We start from the raw sequence: 17,552 nt of genomic DNA on the forward strand, positions 1-17,552 counted from the left end.
CATCACCAGTTCAGTCAGTTATCAAAAAATAGATCCTGGGAACAATCCAGCTGTAGTAAGCCCACAAAGATATGTGAACCGATGACAAATTTGCTTAAGCATATTAAATGCTCAGTAATTTCCTAATGTGCCTCAATAATTGTTGACACTCCATTTATGAAGCAAGCTGGTGTCAATTTAGATGAGGAACTCAAGCAGTTAACATTCTCTGTGGGTTCTATCACAAATATGCTTTGCAAGACTTCACCCAGTGTGTTCATAATATAGTTTAGGATGGGAGATTTAGCAGATGTTTCTGGCTGAACTGTGCCTTAAATTAATGGTTAACCTCTATCATTCCCATGTTGCAATGAATGAACAGTAGAGTCTCATTGGCATTCACAAATTTCAAGCCAGTGTTGCTAGGCAACAATTATTTCTATCTGTCAAAGCTGGAGTTGATGGGATTCTAGTGGGCAGAAGAAACGCAGCTGAGGAGAAGGACTCTGAGGAGAGGGCACGGATGGGTTCGTTCAGGTGCTAAAAGCTGGACAAAACTAATAAAACATTATTATCTCTGACTAATCTGCAACAACAAGCCAGATAATAACGACTAATCAAATTACACTTAATCTTTTTCTGAGTATTGCTTAAAAATGAATTTTGGAACAAACCACTGGGTTTATCAGACTTAATGGCATTAGCGTTTGTGAAAATATGCCATAGAGACTTTTTTAGCATCATTGGTCAAACTGATCTGTCTTAGTTGTTAAAATGCATGAATACATTCTGATCTGTTAAGAAGCAATTAAACATTTGAAATATTTGCCTCAATACACTCTAAGCAAGCTCACAAAACAAAAAAACAACAAAAACACAAAACAAAAGATTGCAAAACAAAAAACAACACAAACAAAAAACAACACATAAACACAAAACAAAAAACATCATCTAACAAAACAAAAAACATGAAACAAAATAACTAAAAATACAACATAAAACAAAACAAAAAAACTAAACAAAACAAAAAGCAACAAAAAAAATACATAAAACAAAAACTAAACAAAAAACATCATCTAATAAAACAAAAAACATGAAACAAAACAACAAAACAACAACACAAAACAAAAAACAAAACAGAAAACAAAGCAAAAACACCACAAAATAAAAAAAAACACAACAGGAAAACAAAAACAAGAGAAAACTAAACAAAAAAAAAACTACACTAAACAACAAACAAAACAAAAAGCAACAAAAAACATAACAAAATTCATCTAACAAAACAAAAAACATGAAACAAGAATAACTAAAAGAAACAACACAAAACATTCATTCATTCATTCATTCATTCATTTTTTGTCAGCTAAGTCCCTTTATTAATCCGGGGTCGCCACAGTGGAATGAACCGCCAACTTATCCAGCAAGTTTTTATGCAGCGGATGCCCTTCCAGCCGCAACCCGTCTCTGGGAAAACAACACAAAACAAAAAACAAATAAAAAACAACACAGAGCAAAACACAAAACAGAAAACAACAGAAAACAAAAAACCCAACAGAAAAAATATATATATATATACAAAAACACAACACAAAAGTAACAACAAAATAACAAGAGAAAACAAAACAAACAAAAAGCACAAAACAAAAGTGCAACACAATCTAAAAACTAAACATAAAATCCACACAAAATATATAACATGAACAAAACACTAAACAAATCAAAACAATGTAAAAAACACAAAAAACACCACAAACAAAAACAACAAACAAAAACAACATCAAACAGAACAAGAACACAACAAAAAGCAAATAACAAAGCAAAAACACTACAGCAAACAATACAGAAAATAACACTAAATACAAAAACATAACACAAAAAAACTAAATAAAAAGAGAAAACAAAACAACACAAAGCAAAAAACATATAGCAAAACAAAACACTAAACATAAACAAAAAAACATAATCTAACAAGGCAAAAAACAACACAAGAAAACAAACAAAAATAAATGAACAAGAAAACAACAAAAAGCAAATAACTAAACAAAAAACAAGAAAAACAAAACATAAACACAAAACAAAAACATAAAATAAGCAGAAAACATAACAAAATATTTTTGCAGAACAGTCTACTAAACTTAAACTTTTATCTATAAACCTCTGTCTCGGTACATTCTCTTGATTCATACTCACACAAAGCAAAACACAACATAAAATAAACTGATAACTTGTACAAAAAGCCGCAGGTGTCCTACAAAAAAAGGTTTTACAGAACAAAGCATTCGACCAAACAGGGGCTCAGGTGATCCACACTCATGGACATCTTTTCTTTTCTATACCGACACACAAACAGCTAAGTACAGTATCTTCTGCAAAGGTATGCTATGTTGTGCTGTAAATCTTTTAATATACGGACGCAGCAGTGTTTTCGGCACGCATAATATATAAATAAAGTCAGCGTAAATGTCTGCGAGGTCAATAATGTTTATCCTTTGCTGGCAAAATCAATACTGATGCATAAATGAAATACAATTATAGCCTTTTCCTTCAAACGAAATGAATATTGATATTTTGTGCATGACTGAGAGAACGGTATAGTAGTTCAGGATTTACTAAAACGAGATCCATGAGACATTTCCACACTATAGTTTGATTAACAGACACCTTATGATCAATATTAAGGGGGTGCACATTATATAATTTTCTGTTCAATTTCAATGTAATAAACAGCGCATTATAATTCTACTGTGTATTACATTGAAATTGACGACAAAATTATTAGCCCTCTTGTAAAAGTTATATATTTTTTAAATATTTTCTAAGTGATGTTTACCAAAAATTAAACAGATTTTTAAACAACAGTTTTAACCCCTTCAGACCCAAATTATGTTCCAAGTTTCTGAATAGTATAAAATTAGTTTTCAGATTCAGCAGATCAAATCTGATGAAATAGTTGGTTATTTCAGTGGAGACAATAGTATAAATAAGACAATTATGCCAACAGAATAATTTATAAGAAAATGAAGATAAAATGAAAAGGTATTTGAATAATACAGTTTTCAAACATTTCAAGTTTTTATATAGTTGAATAATATAAAATGATTAGCCTTCTGTGAAATGTTGAATTTTTTTTTTTTACATTTTTAAAGTCATTCATTTTGCTTCAGCTTAGTTGCTTATTTATTAGGGGTTGCCACTGTCCTTTCAGCCGCAACCCAGTTCTGGGAAACACCCATACACTCTCTCATTCACACACACACTTACACTATGGCCGATATATTTTCTCCAAATCACCTATAGCGCATTTGTTTGGACTGTGGGGGAAACTGGAGCACCCGGAGGTAACCCACACAAACACGGGGAGAACATACAAACTCAACACAGAAATGCCTACTGGCCCAGACAGGACTCGAACGAGTGACCTACTTGCTGTAATGCGACAGTGCTAACCACTGAGCCACCATACTGCCCCTGTTTTTTTTGTTAGTTTTTTTTTTTTCCTGCATTTTCCTCTGGAGAAATCTTGTGTCTTTTAGTTGAAATGAAAAATATACATATTTTTGTAAAAATATGTAATGAAAAATATACATAAAAAACACATTTTTTTAAATGTAACAACTGTTGAGGTCAATAATTTTTATCCTACCTTAAATGTTTTTGATTGGCTACAGAACAAACAAAAGAAGAACAAAAAATATTTTTGATGATATCGTAAAACCTGTAACCATTGACTTTCATTGTAGGAAAAATAAATACAATGGAAGTCAATGGTTACAGGTTTGCAACATGTTTCAAAATATCTTCTTTTGCATTCTACAGAAGGAAGAAACTCAAACAGGCTTTTAAACAAGTAATGAGTAAATGATAACAGAAATTTAATTGTTTAGGTAATCTGTCTTAATCTTTTAGCTGAATACTAATATCTTAATAAAATATTATATTGTCATCAGGGCAAAAGCAAAAGAAATCAGGGATTTGAATGAATTGGTTAAACTTTTTTATTTATATAAAAAAAATATATTGATGTGCTAATTCATTGCTGAAACAATTTCATATGCAGAATATACAGATCCACTTGTTACAACCGAGGTATGCAGAAGAGAATCTCTGAACACACAACACATTCAACCTTGAGGTGGACAGGCTACAGTATCAGAAGACCACACCGGGTGCCACTCCAGTCAGCTAAGAACAGGAAACTGAGGCTATAATCGCCCATGCTTACCAAAATTGGACAATAGAAGATTGGAAAAACGTTGTCTGGTCTGATGAGTGTCGATTTCTGCTGTGACATTCTGTTGTTAGGGTAAGAATTTGGCATAAACAACATGAAAGCATGGATCCATCCTACCTTACATCAACGGTTCAGGCTGGTTGTAATGGTGTGGGGGCTATTTTCTTAGCATACTTTAGGCCCATTAGTAGCAATTGAGCATTGTGTCAGTGCCACACTCTACTACAGTATTGTTGCTGACCATGTTCATCTCTTTTCGACCACAGTAACCCCATCATCATGGCTACTTCCACCAGGATAACACCATGTCATAAAGCACGAATCATCTCAGACTGGTTTCTTGAACATGAGAATGAGTTCACTGTACTCAAATGGCCTCCACAGTCACCAGAACTCAATCCTATAGAGCACCTTTGGGATGAGGTTAATGGAGATTCGCATCATAGATGTGCAGTCGTAAAATTTGCAGCAATTGCGTGATGCTTACATGTCAACATGTACCAAAATCTTTGAGGAATATTTCCAGTAGCTTGTTGAATCTATGCCATGAAGGATTAAGGCCGTTCTGAAGGCAAAAGGGTCCAACCCGGTGCTAGTAAGGTGTACCTAATAAGTGGTTGGTGAGTGTTAGTTTTTGTTGTTGTTGTATTTTATGTTGGTACAGTATAATGTTTAGGAAGTACAACTGTTCTGACCTGATGTCCATTAAAATGGACAAAAATATATATACTAATAGGGTGTTTAATTTTTTATTATAGTAATTTGGTCTCATTTATTAACTTATGAACAGTAAAAACTAGCGTTTACATCCTTCTAAAAGCTCTTGATGCAGATTGAGGTGAAAATTCTTCAAAGCATTAATTTATACCTCATATCTGATCACATTATGCTTTTCACACGAGGCATCACAGTACGGCTTACGTATGAAGCGATTCCACATAACCGAAAACCATTTCATATTTCATCAGTGTGTACCATCTCAGACGTAATTATCTAATCCATTAGTGTGAATTATATTTCCTTACGCATCACCGGACCCCCACTGGAATCTCATTTTCCCTTTTTGCCTTTGTATTTCCTTTGTGATGCCCAAAGCTAGATCTCCCACTGTCTCCGATTCGTGCTTACCAGGTTTTGGTGCGTCACAGACTGTTGGTTTGTGCACCTTCAAAGCCTCAGGTTTCACAGACTACTTTAAAAGCCTCCTGAACAGAAGAAGTCTATAGAGTTTTGACCTGTTCAGAGACTGTATGGCGACCTCGTCTTTGAGTCAGTTGTCTGGAGGTCATTCATCTGCATACTGATGAGGTCACCAATCAAAAGGTCAGCTAATGGCCACTTGACAGGTCACGTCAAAGAGTGAAATTCCTCCGTCTGGCCTTTATGAAGCAGCACTAGCTCTGGAGGTCTATAGTTCACCTTTAAAGTCTGTAAAAAAAGGAAATAAATGACTGTAATGTATGAAGTTGCTTCTGATGGAGTGCTGATGCATGTAATGCTGTCCACAAATCTAAGTGTAAAACTGGTTATATGTGGTCACACTATGAGGTTCTGTAAGGTAATGCTAGTTAATGTATTTACTAACATGAACTACAGTAAGAATGAAAAAGCGTTTATAAATCATTTACTAATGCATTATTAAAATCCAAAGACTTAATTTTCATGAAACAATGTGAAAAATGATGAATAAACATGGTTATAAATGTATTGGTGACACTTAACAGTACGGTTGCATTAGTTATTGTTAATTATTGTAACATTCATGTTAGTAAATGCATAAACTAATACAACCTTATTGTAAAATATTACCCATGTGCACTGTTTAGTTTAGTTTATTTATTTATAAAGCACAATAAAACAACAGTTGTTGACCATTGTGCTGTACAAACCTAAAACCAAATGATCAAAAATAAACAGCAACAGATACACAACGTAGAATACATCAGACATACCACACAGCATCAGCGATAAGTAACAAGACACCAGATAGGTACAATTAGAAACATTTTCTCCCAATTTAAAAGCTCTTTCTAGGAGGTGAAGTTTAAGTTTCCCTCAATGAACAAAGATTCACTGTAAATGGTTCTAATGGACATATGTAACCCGTTCCACATTTAAGGATACTACTGAGAAAGCTCAATATAATTTTTTTTTTCAATTTGGATCTGGGAACTAGCCTTTTCTGGTTCGATGACCTTAAACATCTGCTAGAGATTTTAACAGTGATAAGATTAGACATAAGTCAGAGCCAGGTCATTTAAAACCTTAAAAACACATACATTAAACATTTTAACTCAATTCTAAAACATATCTGCATCCAATTAAGGGAGCACAGGATAGGAGTAATGTGGCTAAACTTGCGAGTGCCAGTAATGATTAATACACTGTTAAAATTTTTTGTCAATTACACCTTATTTAACTGTAATATGAACTGTATTTTACTGTAGGGCAGTTATGAAGTATGTTACTGTAATTTTAAAGTCACATTGTGTATATTATACAGCAAAGATATACATGCAATACTTTAAATACAAATACAGCAAGATGAAAGGTGCTGTAAATACTTTTTTGCTGTAACTGATTTACAGTAAGTTACTGGCAAACTGCTGCTAGTAAGCTAACTATAAATCAATTACAGCAAAAATTCTGTATTGCTCATTTTTGATTCATTAACTAACATCAACTACAGTGATGGAACCTTACTGTAAAATATATCAACAGCGTTTATGTATGCATTTTAGATAATCTGTGCAAAGAGATTATTTCAATAATGGTTAAATTATTATTTCAGGAGGATAGTTTTGATTTGTTTAAAAACTAAAAAGAACACTATTTAGGAACAAAATGAGTGATGTTTCTTATAAATATACTGTACATATTTAAGTGAGTCAAAGTATCATTTATTGAACCGGTTTAATCAGTTGTCATCTCGTTCAGAAATTAACCAAGGGATTGCCTTAAAGAATCTTTTGTTCAAAAACTTTGATTCATTCATTCATTTTCCTTTGGTTTAGTTCATTTATCCATCTGGGGTCCGCGCAGTGGAATGAACTGCCATATGTTTTACACAGTGGATACCCTTCCAGCTGCAACCCAGTTCTGGAAAACTTCCATACACACTCATTCACACACATACACTACGGCCAATTTAGTTTATTTAATTCACCTATGGAGTATGTCTTTTGACTGTTTGGGAAACCGGAGCACTCAGAGGAAACCCACACAAACATGGGGAGAACATGCAAACTCCACACAAAAATACCAACTGACCTAGCAGGGACTTGAACCAGCGACCCTCTTGCTGTGAGGTAAGAGTGCTAACCACTGAGCCACTGTGTCGCCAACTTTGATTCATTCATTTTCTTGTCGGCTTAGTCCTTTTGTTAATCCGGGGTCGCCACAGCGGAATGAACCGCCAACTTATCCAGCAAGTTTTTACGCAGCGGATGCCCTTCCAGCCGCAACCCATCTCTGGGAAACATCCACACACACACTCATACACTACGGACAATTTAGCCTACCCAATTCACCTGTACCGCATGTCTTTGGACTGTGGGGGAAACCGGAGCACCCGGAGGAAACCCACGCGAAGGCAGGGAGAACATGCAAACTCCACACAGAAACACCAACTGAGCCGAGGTTCTGCCTCGCCCTAACTTTGATTCATTCAGAAACAAAACAAACAAGTGACTCTTTTGGATCGAGTCAAAGACTCATTTAGTCTTTTTATGAGTAAAAGACTGAATCAATCACTCAACTGATTCATTCTATAACATAAATTACTTTAGAAACAAAAATAATTGAGTTTTAATGAGTTGGTCAAAGAATTATCCATTGAACCGATTTGCTCAACAAGTCATGTTTTATCTAGTTAATCACCGAATCATTCATTTAATTGATTTGTTCAAGCATTAAGTTATTCATTAAAACTAATGAGTGCCTAAGAGCAAATTAAAGAATAATTTACTGAATCAATTATTTCAACAATTCAAATTAATTCTGAAATTTCCCCATGGTTATTGCTTTTCAGAAGTGAATCAGGGAATCATTCATTCAACATCTTGATTAACGGAAGAATGCCCTTATTATGTAGCTTGCAGGCAAAACAATTATTTCTTTTATTTATATATACTCTGTAAAAAAAAATGCTGGCTTCCACACAATTGATTAGTGTTGGGACAACATAAAGAAGTTAACTTAACTTCACAAATTTAAGTGGATTGAACATAAAACAATTAAGTTTTCCACCAAAAAACTCAAACAGTTTGTTGCTTCAGCTCATTTTAAAAAAGAAGTTTGAACAAACAACAAATGTCATTTTTTTTTGTGTAAATATATTTGTTTGTCGATAACATGATTAAATATAGTCAATACGTTAATTTGAGCCGGGTGGCATTTAAATGTTTCTAGTTCCCGAAATGCAATCTTTGATCATATTATGAATGTGAAATCCTCATAATGCAGTCAAAGATGAATTATTACACTGTACAAAATGTAGTGACAAAAAGTCAAGACAACAAATATTTCTAAGTTGCTTTAACTCATCTTACTAAGTTAATCAAGTGTCTACTAAAATATTTAAACTATACAAAGTTTAACTTAACATTTCAATATAGGCTCATTCTGAAAACTTAGACTTATATACATTTCTGGAGATCACAAATTATGTAACCAGAGCTATGCAGGGCTGCATTTCGTCTTTAAAACGAACAATAAGAGTCGGTATGATGCTGTTTTTTCGTGCTAAACAGTTGACCGCTTACCTGCATGTGGACGACTTTACCACTGTAACCAGTTTGTCCGGTAGCTAGACCCATACGTCGCCGGACTTAAGATGCAAATTGAAATCGACCACAACGACAGAGTTCGAGTCCAGTAAAGAATGGTTCTAGAAAGCAGGTAAGAACAAAAACAAAGGGCAAAAAATAAAATAAACAAATAAATAACATTGTGAGAATGTGGTGAAATCTGAAAATGGGGTGAAAATCAGATGAGGACTTTTCTTTTACTGGTTTTCCTTTCAAAACAATGCAGTTGGGTTTAGGGAAGGGGGAGGGTGGGTTGGTTGGTCTGTCAGTCAATCAGTTAGTAGATAGCAGCCTCTGGTGGATTTATGTGAGAACAGCAGGTGCACTGGCACCAGTAAGAGAAATTTGAGATCTGAAAAAATGTACAAAGGGGTCTCTCTGGTGGATTCACGAAAACAAAAACTGCAAAAAAAAAAAAAAAACAGAACACTTTGGACGTATTTTGTTGTCTCCAGAAATGTATATAGTGGTATGTAATCAGAATGAGCCTGGGTGGTAATATGTTTAGCCAGTTTGATTGATATAAGTTGAGATTACTATAACATTTAATTTCATAGAACTAAAAAATTTAAAGCAGCAATAAATTTTTAGTGTAGAAATTGTCACTCCACTCGCTTTCTGGTTAACCTGGTATATTAGTGTGTATAAAGGTGACTGACATACAGCATAAGCTTTTTGAACACTTACATGCATATCATTTTCCACTGTACAAATATTTTATTTATGAGATTTATGAGATTATTATTATGAGATTTTGTGGTTTTACGCCTCAAGAAGGCAATTACTACTGGTAATTAATAAGCTGGCAAGTGCTCAGGTAAATGTGCGTTAAAATGACAGAGACTTGAAATGTCAAGCCATCCTCCTTCTCCATTAACCTCTGTCACGTTAGAGTCAGGCAGCTCAAAGCACTTGCTAACAGCCGTGGATGTGACTCACATATGAATGGATCATGTGGAATTATGCTTCTGATGCTGTTGTGTATGTGAAAGCTGTACCATCTCAAATGCCATGTTGTGTCAGGGGAAGATATTAAGCTTGCTATTCATATTTGGTGGGGAAATTATTTGAAAAAAAATGGGTTTAATCAACCTGTGATAAATGCACCGCTGAAACTATCTTGATAAACACTCTGTGGCAGAAAAGCTTGACACTAAAACAGCAATTTTCCTTGGGAGAAAGTTGCTCTCGGCAATCACAAAACTGATCTGCTGTCATAAATCACCCGACACATGTGTTATTCCAGCCTGTTCTTACTAAGGAAACGAAACACGTAAAACGTAACATGTTTACCTGTTGTAAGTCATCCTGGTCTTTGGTATTGTGCTGCATCTTTAAGAATGAGAAAATGGCATTTATGTGAATCTTTGTAAAAAAAATAAATAAATAAATAAAAATCAATAAATCTTAAAGGGGTGGTCTGCTATGATATAATTTTTGAAACTTTAGTTGATGTGTAATGTAGCTGTGTAAACATAAACAACATTTCGGATGTTATACGCTTCAAAGTTTAATATTACAAAAAATATAAAGCTACCATTTGACATAGGACAGCTTCCAGAATCTCCCAGTTCAATGCTGGATTCAGCATAAAACTTTTTAAACAGACGAAGCTGTGGATTGTGAGTCACAACAATGTTTTATTTGTTAAAATTGATCTATTATTAATAATATTAATATTAATAATTATAATTAAAAATAATAATAATATGTATTTATAACACGCTTTTCTAAGACCCAAAGCACTTACAAGAAAGTACAAACAACAAAGCACAGTAAAAAAATAAATAAAAAAACAATAAAAACACAGTAAGAATAAAAAAGCTATCACAATTTAAAAACACCCTTAAAAAGTTTAGTTTTAAGTAGCTTCTTAAAACAGTCCATGGAACCAGCATTCCTAATGTTTGTGGGAAGAGCATTCCACAGTTTGGGTGCACGGAAAGAGAACGCCCTACCTCCCATGGTGCTGATTTTGCAACAAATCTGAAACAGCCTAGGACTCGAGGCAAGAGTAGACAGCGAGAGGCAGAGGAAATTATTACATGCACAGTTTCTAATGCTAATGTGTCTGATGTTGTAGCGAGGACGTAAACTAGGATGTAAACAATGGAAAATGCTGTTTGGCACCGCTAACAATTTAGCTACAAATTCATATTTATCTGTCAAACTGCTGTAAACACTCGCAGCGGCTCTATGCAGCCACTTTTAGTGTCTCTGTATGTGGCCGCTTTCCCTTCATTCTACATCTCAATAAACAAACTCGCAAAACGTTTTATATTGCTTTCACTTGCTTATTTTGAATATATGTGTAAGACACTTGTCAGATTTTATTTTAGAGAGCGGGCGTGAGGTTCAGCTGTGTGCTCTTCATTTTCTGTCGGATTAAAGCACAAACTGCTGCTGTTTACACAGTGCAAAAGCATGTGCTTGTAGGGGCGTGATGTGATGACATGAAGCCGATCTGCGAATCACAGCACATTATGTTAGCTGACCAATCAAGGTCTCTTTAGGGTGGGCTTTTGGAGGAAGTAGGAAATATGACAGTTGTTTTCATGTTAGCTGAGTAGCAGTATATAAGTAAGATAAATGAAAAAACAAGGTGATTGTAATAAAGTTCGTTGTTGAGGGAAGAAGAAGACAGGGTCGGTGATTCAGGTAAGCAAAATATTTTATTTATTGTTAGCTGTCACCACACATGTATCGGTGTATGTGTGGGTGTGTGCTCTCTCCTCTCCCGACTGCTCCTCCCGTTCTCCTTAAGAAGGGAGTCTCTCCGGCCCAATCACTAGAAAGACAGGTGTTATTTATCATTTCTGATTGACCCGCTGATTAGCCGCCGGGCTCCTAGCATGCTCTCCCCCCTGATTGGGTGTTTGATCACGCTTACCTCTCCACAGTGATTTTCTACAAATGAAACATGAGCACAAATTGTTTTGCATTTTATAAACACAACCAAGCCACACAAAATACACTATGGACCACCCCTAGTCTACTGTAAACATACAAAAAAATGTTGTTAAAATCTCACCTGTTGCAAGTCAGTCTGGCCTCTGGGAATGTGCTGCAACCTTTAGAATGAGAAAATCAAATTTCAGTAAATTATTAAAATTATTTGTTCTTAAATATTCGATAACTGTACATTTATGAAAGGAAATGGTAAAATCTCACCTTTATTAAGTCAGTCTGCTCTCTGGAAACAACCTTTAAAATGAGAAAAATACATTTAAATGAATAACTGTTAATTTTTTCCAAAATGTTTTATACTGAATATAAATGGGAGATCCATTAGGATCTATATAAAATAATATCCGTAGTAGATTAGTCAGAGAACTAGACAGGTATCATTTTGTACACATTGAAATATTGCAAATTCAAAGCTAAAACAAACTTCACTTAGCTTTATAAATGTGGCAAAACTCCACATGTACAGTATTAGCAAAGGTCTAATCTGCTTTAGAAACATTTATACTGGGAACAATACATTGACAATCAGTCATTTTACAAGTTATAACACAAATTTGAAGCAGCATTACTTACCTGATGTGATGATTGAAAAATATCCCAGTTGTCTGACTTCTGAATCTTGTAATTAACTAGCAGTTTTCAAATTGACTTAATGGTGCATATTCCACCACATGCTGGATTGGAAGTATGGAGCGCAACTTAAAGGAAGCTGGTTTAGCATATGTTTTTAGGTCAAGTGGACAAACACTGTATTACAGACAAGTTGAGACAGTGAAAATCAGGATAAGTTGAATTATCAACTTTGTTGTTTCAAATTACAAATTCTTGTTGAAGAACTTAAAATGCAGAGTAATTTTCAAAGAGCACTACATCAAAAAGTCCTGAATTGTCCCAAGATAGCTTTGGTTATTCATGAAAACAAACAAAAACTTAAGACACTGACCCTGTGTCCATTACAATGGACATCACATGACAGCCAATGTTTTATTGTTTCCTGAGCATATCATCTCATTTAAAGCCCTCAGTCCATGAGAGTGGATGATTGTCATCCAATTACATGGCAGTAAGACCTGGCATGCTGTATCTAGAAAAGAAATAAATAAATCCACTACACTTAGGGTAGTGTAGCAGTGGGTAGCACGATCGCTTCACAGCAAGAAGGTCGCTGGTTTAAGCCTAGACAGGGTCAGCTGGCATTTCTGTGTGGAGTTTGCATGTTCTCCCCATGTTAGCATGGGTTTCCTCCGAGTGCTCTAGTTTCCCCTAGTCCAAAGACATGCGCTATAGGTGAAGTGGGTAGGCTAATTTGTCCGTATTGTATGAGTGTGAATGAGTGTGTATGGATGTTTTCCAATGATGGGTTGCAGCTAGAAAGGGCATATGCTGGATTAGTTGGCGGTTCATTCCGCTGTGGCAACCCCAGATTAGTAAAGGGACTAAGCTAAAAAGAAAATGAATGAATGAAAAGCAGCATGGCATCACTTTATTCCAGACAGAGACATAAGCCACATTTACAATGTTTTCATTTATATTTATTGATACGTTTGCCAATATTTCATAGATTGTATGTTAAAGAACAAGCAATCAAAAAAATTTTTTTTAAAAAACGAAATAAAATGACTTACTAATTAAACTTTATATATTTTTTTATAATTTTCGAAAGCTCTAGATCAGGATATTTTTATGTCTGTTCATTAGGATGGACAATGGGTTCAAAATCTGTTACTGAATTTTTTATATAAAAAATATTGATGTACTTATTCATTGCTGAAACTATTTCATATGCAGAATTTACAGATCTTGAAGTTCTTGAGAGTGCAGCAGATGGAAAATCTCAGATGTGGACATTATGTGGAGTGATCAGGAAGATGAAGACAAAGTTTGTTACAAACAAGAAGCAATTATCATGATTTTAATTTATTAATACAGTAGCAAAAACAACCGTCCACGGCTCTGGTATTTAATGCTAATATCAAAAAATAGATAATGGATAGCATAACACCCAAGATGTTCCTCCAATACCTTCAACATTATATCCCTCTAAACAAGGGAGTCTCCGATAACGTAATTTTCAGGAAAATACTTTTTTTCAAGGACTGTGAGTACCTACGGGTTGCCCAGGGTTAGCACACGAAAGTAATATGAGACCAATAACCGTGTTTCCTGTTCCTTCCTGTTCTAATAAAGATATTGCATTGCCAAGGAAACACTAATATGCCAGCGTGACTCATGCACCTCTTGGTGAGCAGATGAAAGGCTGAGAATCATCTTTGACTCACGCAGGACTGGGCAGATAGTGCGTCGTTTTCATTTCAGGCCCAATTCAAACAGGTTCTTGAGAGAGTCCAAATTGGCTCCTCTAAGAAAAATGTCCTGCTTAGAAAAAAAAAAAAAACACCTTTGAACTTGGATTAAAGATGCGTAGCTTGGGGTAGCTGAGGTTAAGGTTATATTTTGCATTTAAAGTCTGGTTTGATGTTGATATCAGATCAGGATTTACACTGAAACATCTGAAAGGTTAAACCCTTTTATGTTTGTATTACTATGTTTGTATAATATTTGTAGTTCTGCTTACGAAGGGTTAAGAGATCTACCTTATGGTCATGCAGGATAAGACTTTAAGAGAAAAATACGTAGTGGCAAATAGTGGTAAATCTGACGTTCATCTGAACAGAGTTAAATATAGAGTTAAATAAATTAAGTTACAGTTTTTCTCAATTAACCCTTTACTAAGCCATGCCCAAAAACTGCCACACACCAATCGTGGCTTAGCAACCGTAGCTATGCACAGGAGGTCTGTCAAGCTTTCGAGCGAGGGAAACAAGCCAAAGCACTGTGCATAAGGATTGTGCAAATCTGACACCCGGTATCCTAAAAGTTTGGAAAGGGCGGTAGAATTTTTTTCCCTTTCCAAAACCTAAAACCAAGGGGAGAATTGCCAGTGTGGATCAAGCTCTGTGAGGGGCACTAAAAGAGCAGCGGTAAGTTGGTTTTGTTTTCGGTATTCCTGACACATTCAGTGATAGATGGCAATAACTCACACACCTCCTACCGTAAAAAGATCTAAACTGTGTTTCCTACAAAAATACAAAGCAGGTTATGTTTCCCAGCTTTCTTTTTTTTCCGCTCGAAATTATGAGCACTGCTCTGTTTAAGCCCTCGTAATAGTAGTCATACTAATAGCAGTCATATTTTCATCTGTTTCAAGCTACGTATATAAAAAATTTCATTTCAACAGAACAAAACTGAGATGTGATCACAAACTGATCCCTTGCAGTCAATATACTTCACCTGCAGCTGTTTTTCAGTCATTTATAACCCTCATGTCCATGTCAGAGCTACAATTCACCAAGTTTTCATCCGTCTTTTAGAGATTTAGTCAATGGTCGCGACATTATAGCAGGTTAGTGTCTGCTTTTATATTTGGTGTCGGATTAATATTTGCTGGAAGGGAAAATCTATTTGTTCACTTCTGCTTTTTATACCTTCATTTGCATTTCAGTTTATTTTTTTTTTTCATTTAAACTGCAAATTAGAATAGAAATTGTATAAAAAGCACACAAACATACTGACAGTTATAAGTACTGTACACTGTTATGGGTCAATCATGCTAATATTCGGCACAAATCCAACAATTTCCCCTTTCTGGCATTTTCTTTCTATGAATGAATTATGTAGAAGCACAGCCCATGTGTGTTTCCTTGTTGGTTAGTAACGCTATATTTCATTTTTCATCAAAAAAAAAAAAAAAAAAAAAAGAGAAATCGCGGTTTAATTTATTATTATTAGATTATTTTTAAATTTCACCTCTTTAGCTGTGCATGAACTAAGCAGTTAAATGGTCAGTGTATGAGGCGGCTAGACTAACCTAGGCTAACCTCTGTTTTAAATCTTTTTCTTTTTTTCTTTGAGTTTTTTCTTCTTTTTAGCACAAATAAGATACTTAGAAGAATGCTGGTAGCTGTAACCTATTTGAAATCTATGAAACTTGACAAATAAATGTATTTCTTTTTGGATTTACTATTATATTATATTATATTATATTATATTATATTATATTATATTATATTATATTATATTATGTTATATTATATTATATTATATTATATAAATTTGTCACTTTTTATTAAATTAAATGTGTATAATTAATCCAAATAAATTGCATTGCAAAATGTATTATAATAAAAATCAAATATTACAAAACGTTGAATTAATATTCAAAACCCATGCTGTACATGAGACCAAACATTTGTAAAACAGAAATGCAGATTGTGTTTGAATCCCCATTACTGACTCCACTGTGGCCTTGTTGACTTAAATCATTAGTGAAATCCACACACAGCTGAGGTCGATTAAATGATTAGGAGTATTTTAGCAAATGTCCCAACTGGATAGACTGCTCATGTGTAAATGCAAATGAACTCAAGATCGCTTGCTAAGTAAATAACAGTCCTGGTGATGATGATTATGACATCTCCACTGACGTGAAAACATGCTTACTCACTTCACGCTGAAGTCTCATCAAACACTTTATAATGATACAGCAGCAGATCCTGCACACTAGATCAACATCAAAATCTGACTCCAGGTCAGATGACATTTTACATATAATATGGTAACACATCCCAAATATGTTCACTATGTTAATAGATCCCCAAACAACTCTTCCTGTCTGTTTGCATTATCAGTGTATGTTTACATGAGTGTCAGTAATCAAATTATTTACCTTATTGTGAATAAGACAATTTTATGATTAAGGTGTTTACATGAGCTGCTGTTAGAATATTTCTTTCAAGTTCCTGTTTTTACATACTTATAGTATATAGATCAACACTTTTATACCAACTCATACTCATTGGGAAAGCGTGAAGCAGCCTGCTTATTTGCAAAATGTAAATTACATTGCACTGGGTATGTGTAGTTGCACATTCCAAAAGTCAAATCCACTAGAGGGCGCTGTCTACATGTTTGCAAATCTGAAATATGTTATTCAGAATACATTTAAGAAACACATCTTTCTTGTACATGTCCATGTGAAAAGCAGGTCTTGTCATAAAGATCACTGTGAACCACTAACCTAAACCCTTCCCTAAATCTAAACAATAGCAAACATAAGAGTAAAGAGCACTACAACTGCATAGTTTTACCTTGATTTCACAGTGCATTCATCTTTTTTGTGGAGCTGTGTTTTTCACCAGACTCGAACCTGAGAACATCACAAAAACAACATAGTAGAAAGTGATATACTGAGCAAACTGACCAGAAACGATGTCCATATGGAGATAAACAGAAGAGGCATCCGTTTTTTTTTTAAAGTAGACATTGTTCAGTTGTTTTGTGGTGTTTTTTCAACAAGATCTCATGGCAATTTGTAACTTTTTGATTTAGTGGCTAATTCGTATACAATCTAATTTGTGCAATTTAGTAGCGGGGTTGGGTGCCATGCCTCCTTTTTTTAATTGTACATTTTCGTACGACTGAACTCATTCAAATACGTATGAATTAGCTACTAAACTGACAAATGTAAAATAGTTGTCTTATAGGCTGGTTTATTTGGTGTTGTGCAC

General features: G+C 34.6%; 1 long non-coding RNA gene across 1 annotated transcript; it reads right to left on the reverse strand.

The window, feature by feature from the left end:
* Positions 1 to 3,962: 3,962 nt before the first annotated feature.
* On the reverse strand, positions 3,963 to 12,629 carry LOC147840370 (uncharacterized). Its single transcript, XR_015512031.1, has 6 exons — positions 12,559 to 12,629; positions 12,190 to 12,222; positions 12,050 to 12,089; positions 10,312 to 10,350; positions 8,974 to 9,098; positions 3,963 to 5,638 (listed from the first exon to the last, which is right to left on the reverse strand). It is a non-coding gene; the product is annotated as an uncharacterized LOC147840370 (long non-coding RNA).
* Between the last annotated feature and the right edge of the window lie 4,923 nt (positions 12,630 to 17,552).

Source organism: Danio rerio, chromosome 16 (genome assembly GCF_052040795.2).
Source record: "Danio rerio strain M-AB ecotype USA chromosome 16, GRCz13ab, whole genome shotgun sequence".
In the NCBI taxonomy this organism is placed as follows: domain Eukaryota; kingdom Metazoa; phylum Chordata; class Actinopteri; order Cypriniformes; family Danionidae; genus Danio; species Danio rerio.